This window comes from Trifolium pratense, linkage group LG5 (assembly GCF_020283565.1).
Source record: "Trifolium pratense cultivar HEN17-A07 linkage group LG5, ARS_RC_1.1, whole genome shotgun sequence".
Taxonomy (NCBI): domain Eukaryota; kingdom Viridiplantae; phylum Streptophyta; class Magnoliopsida; order Fabales; family Fabaceae; genus Trifolium; species Trifolium pratense.
The window spans coordinates 19,270,656-19,286,761 of NC_060063.1; the positions used below are offsets into that span (position 1 = coordinate 19,270,656).

A 16,106-nucleotide genomic window follows, 5' to 3' on the forward strand; every position below is an offset into this window, starting at 1 on the left:
ATTTCTAGCTCGAAGCTACTCATCATGAATGCGGAAACACAATTCAAACACATTTCTTCTATCATTGCAAATTAATGCCAAATAATGAACATACTCACTTTTAAACTGCAACTTATTGCATACACGTACGAATCATATATTTTAAGCTTTGGTAATACACCATAATACCAAGGAAACATATCCCAAAAGCCCAATTGAATTATAGAACCCCACAAAAATATTTGAAATTCCCTTCATTCGCTGCAAGCTCGCTCAGCGAGGAATCAGCGAACGAAGTCAGAATGTAATTGTCATCTGGCGAACACTGGCGAAGATCAGCGAAGATTTAGCGAACTAGGTCGCTAATGCTCGCTACGTCTCGCTACAGCGAACACCTCAAGAACATACACGTTCGCTAAGGCATCGCTGCAGCGAACGTGCATTTCCTGTGAGTTTTTCAAAGGCGGTTTAGCATTGAATCAGCTCAAAAATTCACCCAACCAAGTTATAAATTCTTATAAACAGCAATTTCAAGCATATATGGTATCAAGGAATATTAATCATCCCTTACAAACCTCCAAATACCTCACAAAGTCATGATCATGCCCTTTTCTTGGATTTTAAGCAACTTTCATAAACTTTTCAAACATGATTCAAACACATACATATTTTTCATGGAATCAAGCTAGTGATTAACACATACAAAGTAATGATGAAGAACATCACACTCACATACAAAAGCTTAATCAAAAATCTAAAAAGAAATTGAGTGGGAGAGTTCGGGAATGGAGACATAGACAATCTCCCCTCTCCTTGCCACTCAAGAATCATGAATTCTAATCTCTTACCTTAGCAAAGTTGATGATTCAAGCCTTTCCTCTTCTCTCTTGCTCGTGATTCTCTCTTCCTCTTCCTAGGGTTTTTGGCTTTGCTCTTGCTTACTAACTTCTAACTTCTCAAAGAAAATGAATTGTGATACTATTCATTGGTTTGACTTGCTACTTATACTACTTCCTAAAGTCATGAACCAAGCCCAATTGGCTTAGGCCCATTGCCTTTCCACGCCTCAATCTTGGCCCAAAACTAAAGTTTCGCGCTTACTAATTATTCGTCGAATACTAAAATAATTAAAAGCCAATTAATAAATCAAATAACATTTAAGAAATACTGATATGAAAAATGGGTCGTTACATTGCGGGTTTGGGTTTGGGTGAAAAAAACCCGAACCCAATGGTTGTGGGCGTGGGTGTTGTTTTGCCACCCGAACATCATTTGGGTTTGAGTTTGGGTTTGAGTGATGATTTCGGGTGTGGGTTTGGTAAGTGTCAAACCCGCACCCATGGGTGCCCGTTGCCATCCCTTCATGACTCATTATGGTTACCATTATCCTGAAATGGGTCATCCTGACATCCACCCATTTGAGCCAATATCTAACTAATTAAATAATTAATTAATTAATTCTAAATAGAAATCTAATAGCCTTTTAACTTTATTTGATCACTTAATCAATTTAGGCTCTTAATTGATAAATAACTAATATAATTAATATAAATATATATATATGCCCACGTAATAATTATTGGAATATAATAATTAAATAATATAAAATATTCCATCATGACCATGTTAGAGTCATATTGCTCGTTAGAGAGAGGATGCAAAAGCTTTCTATAGGAATGCTCCTCCAAATTAAGCAAAAGAATGAGCCATAAAGAATTACCAACATCATATACCAACAAATCAACTGTGTCGCTCACAGGCGGTTTGGCAACCGCCAAAAACCCTAGCAATTGCCTGCGGTTTCAACTGCCGCTGTGTGCTCCTCCTCAACACAGGTTTCACCTCTCTCTCTCTCTGTATCACTCTCTATCCCCGATTACTCTCTTGTTAATTTGTTGTTAACTTGATTATGATGATTTTGAGTGATGATAATTTGTTAATTTCTTGGATTCTTTACCGATCAATTTTCCATCTTCTTCTCCATCTTAGTGTTTCCTTCTTCATCTCTATTTTCGTTTTCCATATCTGAGTGTTATGTTCTTGTTGCAGTTGTAGAAGGACACGAATATAGCTCTCGAGAATAGTTCGAATTTGCGTGCATGAGGAGGACAAGAAATAGTTTGAAGTTGCGAATCTGAAGGAGAAGATTGATAGATCCAGGTCCGATTTGGCTCTTTTCTTGTTATGATTTTTACAACCTTGAGTTATATTGTGAATTAATTTAAGAATTTCCCCATTCATAGGTTTAAACTGGTGCGTTTTTGAAAATTCCCCTTAGTTTGGTGAATATCCCTTAGACAAACTGTATATAGGTAATATGGTTAGTATAACTTCTATTATATTAGTAACCTTCCCTTTCAAAATTTCCCTGAATGATCACTCTGAATATAGGTGGAAATATGGATAGTCAATTCCACTTGTTTATTCTAAGGTGACTACTTCTCTACCTCACATAAATTGAGGGTAGTTGCCCTATGCTGATGTGGCACCAATGAAATTCATCCACGTGTATTTAAGTCAAACATAATTAATTTTTTACCATAAATTATTTTGACTACTTTTATTTTCAATTAATTATATTTTATGTTACTAGTTTTCTTTAATTATATTTTAGACTATGTGTAAATATAATTAGAATTAATTTGATCATTGAATGCTTGTTTCTAAACATTATATATTGATTCTAAAATATCAATGTTATTAGTAAAAAAAAATCAATGTTATAGGCTCGAAAAAATAAATATATATCAATGTTAGTTTAAATAAAAATAATAAGAGAACAAAAACAACGAAGAAAAAAAAAACTAATATCTCTAATTTAAATATACAATTCCACTTGTACATTTATTAAATGAAATCAAATAATGCTTCAAAAAAAATAAATCAAATAATTCATGCTATTCCGGTGTAAATACTCTCTCCGTTTCAAATTACTTGTCGTTTTAGGAAAAAAAATTGTTAGCTATCTAAGTCACTCATGTAAATTCCAAATATTTAGGAATAGTTGAAACTGTAAAAGATTTATATATTTGGAAAATTAAAGTTTGTTTTTTTAAGTTTTTTTAAAAAAAAAATTGTTTTTTAAAAAAATTGGTACATAACATATTAAATTTATTGGACAGATAAAGTGCGTGGAAAAAAACAAAATAAGCTTATTGGTGAATTAAAATAAGGGTATAATAGGAAATTAAGTGCAAAAATACACTTTCTTAAAAAAAAAATTCTAAAACGACAAGTAATTTGAAACAGAGTGAGTATATACTATATAGTATTTATTTTTTCAATCTCTTTAAATCATTGCATAGATTAACGTTGGTTGACATGATGTCGATCTTAGAAAAAAGAGGGGAAAAAAATTAGGTTAAGTAATTAGGTTTAGGTTTGCGACAATGGTCTGACCTTTCTTTTAGTTCAGATGAACTATTTATATTTTTACTTGTGATCAATAGTTAAAAGTTCGTCTTCTTAAAATAGTCGAACCTTTTCATTTTGATCGGATAAATTTCAGGTAGACCCGCACTTGTGATCGGGCGAGCTCCCGTGTGTATGTTTTCCGACAATGGTCCGACCTTTCTTTTAGTTCATATGAACTATTTATAATTTTACTTCTAAACAAGTTCAAGAATTAGTTCGTCTTCCTAAAATAGTTGAACCTTTTCATTTTGATCGGATAAATTTCAGGTAGACCGCACTTGTGATCGATCAAGCTTCTGTGTGATTGTTTTGCGACAATGGTCCGACCTTTCTTTTAGTTCAGATGAACTATTTAAATTTTTACTTATGATCAATAGTTAAACCCTAAACCCTAAACAAGTTCAAGAGTTAGTTCGTCTTCCTAAAATAGTCGAACCTTTTCATTTTGATCGAATAAATTTCAGGTAGACCGCTGTGTGATTGTTTTCCGACAATGGTCCGACCTTTCTTTTAGTTTGGATGAACTATTTATATTTTTACTTATGATTAGCTAAACCCTAAAGAAGTTTAAGAGTTCGTTACTTGATATACTAGTCTCTATTTCCTTTTATGGAAAGGCAAAACAAATCATTTTTATTTATTAATAGATCATTCCTTACCAAACCCGTGTCTATTGCATATTGTAACCCGAGTAAACTGTGAAATACCCCTTGAAATTTTAAAATTCGTCAAATACCCCCTGAAATTTGGAAATTGGCAAATACCCCTTTGAAATTTTAAAAAGTCAATCAAATTGCCTTCTGGCGTGGACTCTGACTGGTAGTGCAAGGGGGCAATTTGATTGACTTCTTAAAATTTCAGGGGGTATTTGCCTATTTCCAAATTTCGTGGGGTATTTGACGAATTTTAAAATTTTAAGGGGGTATTTGACGGTTTACTCATTGTAACCCATTATTTGGTACAATTAATTCGATTCATTTGAGTTTCGAATTTTCAATAATATGGTAATAAATATTGAATCATATTCCTTATTAGTCAACAATCATAAATCAAATTCTTCTTAACTCAGTGGCCAATCAAGTGGATCATGTAACGACCCAAAATTTAGTATTCGTTATTTAATTATTTTATTATGCGAGGGCGTGATTTATAATTAAATTATTAAGCGGCGAATAATCATTTAGCGAGAACGTAAGTTAATGAGCGAGAAGTTATGTTGTTTGGGCCTTTGGGCGTGGAATAGGCATTGGGCCTAAGCCAAGTGGGCTTGGATCCATGAGAATGGAGAGAGCTATAAGTAGCATAAGTTTGGGTGAATAGTCTCATAAGTTACAATTCCATGAGAAGTTCAAGAGCTTAGCTAGGGCAAGGAGCTCATGAGGGAGAGGAAGAGCTCGTGGGAGAGAAAGAGAAGAGCAAGCTTGTGGATTCGTCGAGCTAAGGTACGAGAGTTAGATTACATATTCGTGAGTGATTCGAAAGAGGGGAGGATGTCGATTCCTCCATTCCCAAACTCTTTCCACTCTATTTTCTTGTGGGTTTTGTGGGTGATTTTCTTAATGGAAAATGGATTCTTTTGATCCTAACATGTGTAGTGAACTCATGGTAGATGAGGTAAACAACTTTGGGGAGTTGAAAATGGGAATATGTAGATGTTTGATCAATGATTTGCATGTTTATGCAACTTTGCTTATTTTGCAAGAAATTGGCATGATTTTGATTGTTTGATGTATTTGGATGTTTGGAAGGGATGATTAATGTTCCTTGATACCATATATGTTTGGAATGGCTGTTTATATGAATTTATAACATGTTTGGATGAATTTTTGAGTTGATTTGAGGTTAAACCGCCTTAGATAACTCAAGAACAGATATTCTGTTCTGGTGTGGTTCGCTAAGCGACCAGGAGTTCGCTGTAGCGAACAGGTTCGCTGGATCTCGCCGAAGCTCGCTATGAGCAGGTGGCTTCCTGGTGAGGTTCGCCAAGTCTCGCTAAGGCTTCGCTTAGCGAAGGCCTCTGTGACAGCAATTTTTGTTAATGTTTGTAAGTGTAATTAGGCACTTGTAACATGGTTTAAGGGTATCCTTACATGTTTGTTGATACATGTTGATGTTGTTAATGCTTATTGTTAATCGTTATATGATTGATAAACGTGTATGCAATAAGTTGTAGCTTAAAGTGAGCAATGAGATGTTTTAGCATTAATTTGCAATGTTAAGGAAATGATGTGTGTTTTATGACATAAGTGTAAATGAAACCTTATGTGTATAAAAATGGTTATGCAGATAATTATCATGTGAATAATTATGAACTGAGTAATAGGATATTGTGTTATCCTAATGTGTTAGAGATAATTATCATGTGAATAATTATGAACTGAGTAATAGGATATTGTGTTATCCTAATGTGTTAGAGATAATTATCATGTGAATAATTATGAACTGAGTAATAGGATATGGTGTTATCCTAATGTGTTAAATGTTGGAATTGTGTTCCCGCATTCATAAAAGAGTAGCTTTGAGCTAGAAATATCATATTGATGATATGTGTAAACATACATGCATTCATGTATATATATGTTGAATTGGAAACTAGGGTTCCAATAGATTTAAATGGATTTTTGAGTCCATAAGGAAGCCGAGGATCGGATTAGATGAATCCATAAGATCTAGAGCTGCTATCCAGCAGGATATAAAACTGTTTAACTTATCCATGAGGGATATGAAGGTTTGGTAAGTTCCGAACAATCCGGCAAGATGTAAAACTGTTTAACTTATCCATGAGGGGTAAAAGGCAATTGGTACCACATGCATTAGTCGTGTCTAGGGATGACATGACATTGGATAATTGGCATTAGATGCATTAGGGTAAATGCACATGTATTTGATAATTGTTATGTGACATTATCTGATTGGATTGTAATGTGTTTTCCGTATGTGTTAAGCTTTGGTATTTACTAATTGTTTAATACTGTGATTGTTGCCATGTCTTGGTATATGAGCAGAGTCCGTCATGACTATAAAATGAACAAGTGTAGAGTCCGTCATGACTATAAAATGAACAAGCGTAGAGTCCGTCATGACTATAAAATGAACACTTTGGTAGTGTCCGAGAAGACGTGAAACTATATGATTGGTGTGTTTATAAATGAATGATTAATTGGTAGTCGTATTTGACGATGTATGTGCGTGAGTTAGAAATGTATGATAGCGTGTGAAGTGTGTAGTATACTACTCACTTATATTTATGTTTATGTTTTCTAACTCTCTGCTTTGTGTTAATTGCTGGACCTTTGGGGGTCCAGGTTGACAGGTAATGTGTTAGCCTCGTCCGAGTGCAATGGTGAAGCTCTGCTCTGATTTGAGACACGGGAAAAAGGGGTTTTTATATGTATATGCATGTAGTCCTCTTAGTATACTCTGTTGGTCTTAAGCTTTCATTTGAAAAGTATCCGTTTTGTATAACTAATAACGCATCGTTCGATGCGAGGTTTTGTTTTTAGTTCATTCGAATATTTTACTAGATAAATGTATTAGTATTATCTTTGAATGAAGTTTGTGATATTCAAACCAGCGCTTTATAATCAGATTTTCAATTTTCCGCTGCGTATTTTCGAAAAAGATTTTATAAAGGCAGAGTTAATTAAATAACGGGTTTGGGTGTTACAAAGTGGTATCAGAGCAGGTCGTCTTCGGACTGTGAGGTTGTGTGTCAATCAGAGCCGGTCTGTGCAGTCAGATCGAGTGAGCGTGTGTGCCAGTTGTGTCTGTCTTTTCTTGTTGTGTGTACTTGATGCGATTGATACTTATCATTGTTATAAGTTATCAAGTCAAGTAGTGGTTGAGTATTTTTATGCTTAAGTTTTAAAAATTTGTGTGGTTTGAACTTTGGTTTGTAGATGCTTATTGCTAATAGTTGATGATCCAGCATGATGTAAAACTGCATGTGATGAAGATTTTGTTGAAAACATAAGATTATTTTCTTTTGAGTAAGTGAAAATGAATTTTCTCACTAGAGTGAGAAAGGAGTAGGATGTAAGTAGACCCTAATGTGTGTTGTTATATGTTTGTTTATAACATGTGGTAGATTGATTACTAGTACTTAGTGTGGTTCTTTAATTGAACTATGTGAATGTATTCTCATGATGAGAACTTGTTTGAGAGCATGCTATGTTTTATACATGTTTGAGTAGATGTTGTAAGTATGCGAACAAACGAAATGTAATGCATGTACTTGACTCGATGTCTTGTGTACATGGATGTTTCATTGTCTTACATATAGTTTAGTTATAAATATATGTATAGACATGTGGTAGTAATTATGTATGCTAGTTGTTACGTAGGTTGTTACATTAGCATAGATGGGAATAGTGTGTTTATGTATTTTGTAGTGGTGTGTATGTCAAGAGGACTGCACCGGGGTTTTGAGTAGATGCTTAGATATCTTACCTTATGTTTACCCTTTGCATACGACATGCATGTGAATGCTGTCGGTATTAGATTTCTCTTGGGAGGAATAAATTTGGAATCGATAGGACGGTTAGGTGCTTACACCGGATGTTCTAGTGGAAGTATAAAGGTGGGTTTGAGATAAGTGGGGGAGAAGATTTTGTCTCTCCAAGATGTTTCGAACGCGAGAAGTAAGGACGGATAGAGATGTTCTTGAAGTGGATTGTTTAAGATTGAGTAGCATTGCTCGAAGTGGAGTTCTTATTTGGAGAATACTTTGGAGGAAGTATCAGATGATCATTTCGGAGTGAGTCGGAATGAAGTTGTTTAGCCGTAGGGAGAATGTGGCCATTGGGGAACGATGGAGCAGATTGAATGATAAGTGAACACCGTTGCTGGGAAACGGAGAAGACATGTGCGTCGAGGGTAAGAAAACCTAGTGATGATCATACGACGAGTATGCGAATGATGGATACCTTGAGGGTTAAGTTAAGTGGGAGATTGATGTTAAGGATTAAAGGTGTGGTTAGGGAACTGAAAACCCGATTACAATAAGTGGGACTGGTGGTGTTTCTAGCGGAACTCGTAGCAAGAATGTTCCATTGTTTGGTTGTCTTTCACTTGATGGTTCATCCTCAAAGAGGAGGAAGAGTGATAAAGATGGAAGCTTTGTTGATGAAAAGTTTTCAGGGGAATCTGATGAGAGTTGTGTTGGAATCAACAAGACGGAGATCATGGTTGTTTGGAAATCAACTTTTGATAGTAGCTGAGATTAAATATGGAATTACTAGGTGATCGAGAAGAACCTAGGAAGGATTTATAGCGGCTGAGTGTGTTAGAACCGAGTAGTCATTTCTTGGAAAGATTTGAGAAGCTTAGAAAATAGATGTGAAGGTTGGAGAACCGTTAGTGTTATTTAACCAAGGAAAAAGAAGTGAATTCTCAGAAGTAGATGAGAATGGAATTAAGAAATACCGTGCTAGAAATTGGTATACTTGTTAAGTTATCGAGTGGTAGTGGATTGTACGAGTAGTAGAGTTATTCCGAGATGGAAATGGGATAACAATTTGATGGATTTTGTAAGAGTTTGTCGAGAAGAAAATATTTTCATTTAGGTGGTGATCGGACAATTAGTGTCGAGGGTGGATGAACCTTTGGAGGTTGAAATAAAGCTAAGTGTGAAGTGTCGTATTTGAATAATTGGAAATAAGAAAGTATCAGAGAGAGTGTTTTGTACCATTCGGAAGTAAGAATGAGATTGACAACGACTTATTGGAAAAGTCGGTGGAGACTAAGTGATGTTGGGAACATCGTATATGTTAGAGTAGTATAGTAATACTATGTGGTAAGGAAATAAAATATTTTGGATATTTTCATCATGGACGATGAAATGATAGTTAGTCGACGAGTGACTTAAGGTAATATTTTGGATAAGAATATTTCGACGGAAATGATATCGGGAAGGTCATGTTAAGGGAGTCAGAAATTGGATAAGAGATTATTTGGAAAATAAAACAGTTATGTTGAATGTTCGACGCAATGATTTGGGGAATTGCAAGGAAAAAGAAATTTGACGGTTGGAGATAATATATTCTTGGAATGTGTTAAGAACTTTGAGAAGTTGGACAACAAAGGAGTGTAGAAGTTGTGCTACCGAATGAATGGTTGGAGTGAGATTCGACGCAGTTGAGAACTTATGGAATTTGAAAAGTTGTGGAGTATGTAGCAGAGGTGTCTTTTCGGAGTGCATTAGACGGAGTAGAATTTGTTTTTGGGGCGGTGCTGTGAGTACCGTAAGAGGTTAAGTTGAAAATTTTAAGTAGTTTGATGAGAATGGTTTATGCCATCATCACGATTGTTGACTATCTATCGACAAATCGAGGGATTAGCTGTCCTTGATCTATTGTTGATGAGTAGACGAGATTGTGTCGATTGGGATTGACTGATTTTGTCAAACTTGGTTTGGTTTGGATTTGTATGTTTTGTTGGTACGGATCCGGAAGAAGTGTGATTTTGATTCGGAGTTTGTGTAAGAGACCGTATCGGTTAAGGTATTATGAGTAGAAAACCCGTTGGATTGAATGCAAGTTGGGAATTAGAAAGTCGGATGAGGGAGTTTATCCGGAGTTGTGTTTTAGTCGGGTAATTTTCGAGGGCGAAAATCTTTTAAGGGGGGTAGAGTTGTAACGACCCAAAATTTAGTATTCGTTATTTAATTATTTTATTATGCGAGGGCGTGATTTATAATTAAATTATTAAGCGGCGAATAATCATTTAGCGAGAACGTAAGTTAATGAGCGAGAAGTTATGTTGTTTGGGCCTTTGGGCGTGGAATAGGCATTGGGCCTAAGCCAAGTGGGCTTGGATCCATGAGAATGGAGAGAGCTATAAGTAGCATAAGTTTGGGTGAATAGTCTCATAAGTTACAATTCCATGAGAAGTTCAAGAGCTTAGCTAGGGCAAGGAGCTCATGAGGGAGAGGAAGAGCTCGTGGGAGAGAAAGAGAAGAGCAAGCTTGTGGATTCGTCGAGCTAAGGTACGAGAGTTAGATTACATATTCGTGAGTGATTCGAAAGAGGGGAGGATGTCGATTCCTCCATTCCCAAACTCTTTCCACTCTATTTTCTTGTGGGTTTTGTGGGTGATTTTCTTAATGGAAAATGGATTCTTTTGATCCTAACATGTGTAGTGAACTCATGGTAGATGAGGTAAACAACTTTGGGGAGTTGAAAATGGGAATATGTAGATGTTTGATCAATGATTTGCATGTTTATGCAACTTTGCTTATTTTGCAAGAAATTGGCATGATTTTGATTGTTTGATGTATTTGGATGTTTGGAAGGGATGATTAATGTTCCTTGATACCATATATGTTTGGAATGGCTGTTTATATGAATTTATAACATGTTTGGATGAATTTTTGAGTTGATTTGAGGTTAAACCGCCTTAGATAACTCAAGAACAGATATTCTGTTCTGGTGTGGTTCGCTAAGCGACCAGGAGTTCGCTGTAGCGAACAGGTTCGCTGGATCTCGCCGAAGCTCGCTATGAGCAGGTGACTTCCTGGTGAGGTTCGCCAAGTCTCGCTAAGGCTTCGCTTAGCGAAGGCCTCTGTGACAGCAATTTTTGTTAATGTTTGTAAGTGTAATTAGGCACTTGTAACATGGTTTAAGGGTATCCTTACATGTTTGTTGATACATGTTGATGTTGTTAATGCTTATTGTTAATCGTTATATGATTGATAAACGTGTATGCAATAAGTTGTAGCTTAAAGTGAGCAATGAGATGTTTTAGCATTAATTTGCAATGTTAAGGAAATGATGTGTGTTTTATGACATAAGTGTAAATGAAACCTTATGTGTATAAAAATGGTTATGCAGATAATTATCATGTGAATAATTATGAACTGAGTAATAGGATATTGTGTTATCCTAATGTGTTAGAGATAATTATCATGTGAATAATTATGAACTGAGTAATAGGATATTGTGTTATCCTAATGTGTTAGAGATAATTATCATGTGAATAATTATGAACTGAGTAATAGGATATGGTGTTATCCTAATGTGTTAAATGTTGGAATTGTGTTCCCGCATTCATAAAAGAGTAGCTTTGAGCTAGAAATATCATATTGATGATATGTGTAAACATACATGCATTCATGTATATATATGTTGAATTGGAAACTAGGGTTCCAATAGATTTAAATGGATTTTTGAGTCCATAAGGAAGCCGAGGATCGGATTAGATGAATCCATAAGATCTAGAGCTGCTATCCAGCAGGATATAAAACTGTTTAACTTATCCATGAGGGATATGAAGGTTTGGTAAGTTCCGAACAATCCGGCAAGATGTAAAACTGTTTAACTTATCCATGAGGGGTAAAAGGCAATTGGTACCACATGCATTAGTCGTGTCTAGGGATGACATGACATTGGATAATTGGCATTAGATGCATTAGGGTAAATGCACATGTATTTGATAATTGTTATGTGACATTATCTGATTGGATTGTAATGTGTTTTCCGTATGTGTTAAGCTTTGGTATTTACTAATTGTTTAATACTGTGATTGTTGCCATGTCTTGGTATATGAGCAGAGTCCGTCATGACTATAAAATGAACAAGTGTAGAGTCCGTCATGACTATAAAATGAACACTTTGGTAGTGTCCGAGAAGACGTGAAACTATATGATTGGTGTGTTTATAAATGAATGATTAATTGGTAGTCGTATTTGACGATGTATGTGCGTGAGTTAGAAATGTATGATAGCGTGTGAAGTGTGTAGTATACTACTCACTTATATTTATGTTTATGTTTTCTAACTCTCTGCTTTGTGTTAATTGCTGGACCTTTGGGGGTCCAGGTTGACAGGTAATGTGTTAGCCTCGTCCGAGTGCAATGGTGAAGCTCTGCTCTGATTTGAGACACGGGAAAAAGGGGTTTTTATATGTATATGCATGTAGTCCTCTTAGTATACTCTGTTGGTCTTAAGCTTTCATTTGAAAAGTATCCGTTTTGTATAACTAATAACGCATCGTTCGATGCGAGGTTTTGTTTTTAGTTCATTCGAATATTTTACTAGATAAATGTATTAGTATTATCTTTGAATGAAGTTTGTGATATTCAAACCAGCGCTTTATAATCAGATTTTCAATTTTCCGCTGCGTATTTTCGAAAAAGATTTTATAAAGGCAGAGTTAATTAAATAACGGGTTTGGGTGTTACAGATCAATTTTCTTGATTACATTCTCCTAATTTCGTTTTGTCTTCTCTAAACTATTTTGTTTTCAATTTTTACTTGATATGGACAACCAAAGAAAACAAAAACAAAATGACGATGAATAGGAATCACATTCTATGACATAACAGGAAAAAATAAGGAAAAAAAAAGGAAAAAATACGCTAAAAAACATAACATTCTAAGAAATTGAAAATCACAAGTTTTAGAATCTTGAAGAAATCCGATAGATCGGTGGCGAAGGCTGCAGTAAAGATTGACATCGGATAACACAAAAGCGGAGGAGTCGTAGAATGCGAACATGACGGTGGTGGAGGCTGCGGCAGAGATTGAAAGCATTAAGAAGAAGAAGAAAGTTTTTTGACGATAAGAAGAAAGTTTTTTTTTTTTTTTACGCGAAGAAGAAAGTTGTTTGAGACGTAATACAATTTGAAGAAGAAGCAAACAAATCAGAAGTAATTAGGTGCAAAACATAAATTCATAGAATATAATACATAAAATATAATTAAATGAAAATAAAAGTAGTCTAAATTATTTTATGGTAAAAAATTAATTATGTTTAACTTAAATAAATGTGGATAAATTTCATTGGTACCACATCATCATAGGGCACCTACCATCAATTTATGTGAGGGTTAATTAGAAAAAACCTTATTCTAATCCTTTTTTCTGATGTGGATATAGTCAATTCCACTTGCAATTAATTTCTTATTACTTTTTTGGTTTCTTTCATTCTTTGCTTATTTTCCTTTTCCAAATTCCACTTATGTGTTCCTTTGTTTTGCCTTCTTCCTTTCAGGTTCGAAGAGTGGAGGTGGTATGAATTGATTCTCTACTGCATAAAGCAACATGTTTCATCTGGATTTCATGGAGCTATTGAATTAGAACTTGGCACTAGAACTTGTATATTGATAATCACTTTCCATTTGTTTTTATTTCATAATTTTTGTTGTTATTTTTTTTCTTTAAGACTCTAATTGAAAGTACAAAACCTAAAAATTATGAATAAGAACTAAAAAGTCCTTAAAGCAGCTCTACTGTTAGTAGTTGAGGTAGTAGTGATAGTTTAGAAATTAGTTTGATATTGTAGAAGACTTTGATTGATAGTTGAAGGATAGTAACAAGTAGTGTGAAAGCTAATATTGAAGTATTCAGTAACACGGAACAAGAGCTAACACATTAGTAGTAGGAGGAGAGTAGTGGTAGCATGGTGAAGCCTTATTGTTATTGTCATTGCATTTCAAAGGCTTCAATACAATTGTACATAGTTTACCTATTTATAGGTATGAGTGGTATATTCTAGATACTACATTCTAGAATTTTCATGACATTTTCCTAATACATATATGGTATTGATCTATTCTATGATCAACTTCTAAAGTGTTCTAGTTTCTAGAAAATTCTAGCATGTGCACCAATGCTAAGTTATTCTATAAACTACTAATGTATTCTAGTAATATCTAGAAATGTGCATCATATTTCAACATCTACAGGCATGTAACTTGGTCAAGCCACATCTAATGGTTATGTGTAATATGCTTTTGTTCGTGAGTATCATTGTTGGCTAAACATAAGTATTAATATTGCTGGCTAAGTTGTGAATAGTTTTAGTTTAATTCTAAAATCTATTTGTTTCGTTCGTAAGTTTGACTGAAGTAATGGGATCCTGTTGATCCATTTTGCAATGATCATGCCTGCTGTCTTGCTTTCATTTGTGTGGATCTGTCTCCATTTTGGTGATTTAGTGCAAAAAGTCTGGTTGATGTGTTTGTTTGTTTATCGATGTTGTTGTTTCTTCATTCTTGTCGGCTCTTTCTCAGGCATTGAGCAATGTAGATGACAAGTGCATAAATCACAGAGTGGCTGAGGCTGTGGAGAGCTAGGAGGCTCTCAGGATGCATTGATTTGGGTTGTGTCCGCAAAGGATGTCATGGTTTGGTTTTCGTTAATATCTATCACTATTTGCATTGTGTAAGCTATTTATGCAAAGCTATAGATAGTAACTATTCACATTCAGCAATGAACATGATTATTAACACTTTTGTCATTTTCAATTTGTTTAAGTTTTCAATATTGTTCTGGAGTAGACTAGAATTAGTCCACTTCATATCCCCTAAGTCCATAATGGCTTGCCCCACCACATCCATGTCAGCAGAACATGGTGGAACCTCTCCACCAAGATAGGAGTAGATCCCTGCTTCACCCACTATCTAAGGGTAATATCTTGGCAGTCCAACATATTGGGCCTAACCTGATCCAACCTAATAGAGCTGGGGGGCTATATAAGCTCTTCTATACAGGAGAGCTAGGTAACACTATTCATTCACTCAATTACTTTCTCTCTCTTGTATCTCTCTTACTCTCATTCCCACTCTAACTTTGGCATCGGAGTACCTGCAGGTACAAACCCCCCCTCTGTGGATCATCTGCTCGACCCGCCGTCAACCACCTGCTCAATGGACTGCTAGTTGACCATCTACATGTTCTGATCAACAGATAAGACCAAATATGATGGTCTATAGCTAGCTTGTAGTTCATCTAAATTAGGACACTAAACTGAGATGTTATGTATGTCAAATATGTGATGAGAATAGTATAATTTATAACCAATTGAATAAATTGTTATCGTGGTTGATTCTTTTGCATTGATTCTAACTTGTTGAATATTTTTGCTAGTTGGAAACACATCATCAAGCAAATTATTTTGTGAATGATGATGCATACATTGCAGTACGTTAGTATATTGACCGAGTACGTTGGAATTTTTTGAAATACATTGATATCTTTTGAAGGATGTTTTAGATGTGAACGATTTAATATTATAATATTTTGTTTTAGGTTGAATTACTTGGTATTTGAAATGCTTAGGAAACAATAATATTTTAAAGTACTTGGGATCATAAATTTCTTATTATGTTTTTAACATATATTTTGTTTGAATGTATGCTTACTTATTTTTTTTGACTTATATGTTGTTTGAATGTAAAAATAAAATGCAAAGATCTATTTTTATATATAATTACATTATGAAAATGTAATGCATGGAAAATAAAAAGTGGTAAACCAACAACAAAAAAAAGTGTTTTAAAAAAGAAAGCATTTTAAAAAAATTGTGGGAAACAAAAAAAAAATTAAAAATTTGTGGGAAACAAAAAAAAATGTTTTAAAAAGAAAAAATAACCTATTAACACAGCCGACCATAACAACCTATCGTCGGTTATTCTGACGCTTTTCAAGAACCACTGCAGTAAGCATTTAGCGACGGTTTTGAGCGACGCTAACTCTTTTTTTTAATGGCCCGCTTTTCAACTTCAATGTAGTAGTGGCTAATACATCAAGTGACCTCTATTAAAACCTATGTTGCCCGGGTGCGTGTATGGTACCCGGTATCGGTATGAGGTACGTCATCTTTAGAAAAATTAAGGTACAAGTACGTACGTTCCTATGTTTTTTTTTTTTTAAATATAATTATACATATCAAATAATAGAGTTATATTGTTAAAATAAATAATTAAACATAAAA

At 34.7% G+C, this 16,106-nt stretch overlaps 1 long non-coding RNA gene across 1 annotated transcript; it reads left to right on the forward strand.

Annotated features, from left to right (window-relative positions):
• The first annotated feature begins 1,640 nt into the window (after positions 1-1,640).
• LOC123883709 lies at positions 1,641-15,198 on the forward strand. The gene is made up of 4 exons (XR_006800406.1): positions 1,641-1,814; positions 2,029-2,139; positions 13,383-13,486; positions 14,404-15,198. It is a non-coding gene; the product is annotated as an uncharacterized LOC123883709 (long non-coding RNA).
• Positions 15,199-16,106: the final 908 nt, after the last annotated feature.